General features: G+C 20.7%; 1 protein-coding gene across 1 annotated transcript in view; it reads right to left on the bottom strand.

Annotated features, from left to right (window-relative positions):
- Positions 1 to 232, bottom strand: part of LOC126908151 (uncharacterized) — a 45,218-nt gene extending 44,986 nt beyond the window's left edge. The window contains exon 1 of the mRNA XM_050690060.1: positions 129 to 232. The gene's annotated coding sequence lies outside the window, so the exon portion shown is untranslated. The remainder of the gene's footprint in view (positions 1 to 128) is intronic.

The raw sequence follows: 232 nt of genomic DNA, 5'->3' as shown, positions 1-232 counted from the left end.
GTGTTATTAAAACTCATAATAATAACAATGTTTTATAAAATATTATATTGAACTAAAAATTGATGAAGTTTTTTTTAATTTTATCATTACTAAAAAAACTTAATTTGTTAATCTAAAAAAAAGATTACCTTTTGATTGGCTTTGTAAGTCTTCAGCAGCATCACCGAAATTATATATCACACTCAATAAAAAAAGAAAATAGATATAAGGAAAAAGGGGTTTTAAAATTATC

Source organism: Daktulosphaira vitifoliae, unplaced genomic scaffold, assembly GCF_025091365.1.
Source record: "Daktulosphaira vitifoliae isolate Bord-2020 unplaced genomic scaffold, ASM2509136v1 Scaffold_5, whole genome shotgun sequence".
In the NCBI taxonomy this organism is placed as follows: domain Eukaryota; kingdom Metazoa; phylum Arthropoda; class Insecta; order Hemiptera; family Phylloxeridae; genus Daktulosphaira; species Daktulosphaira vitifoliae.
Note: the sequence above shows the minus strand (reverse complement) of the source record. Positions and strands in the feature narration are given on the sequence as shown.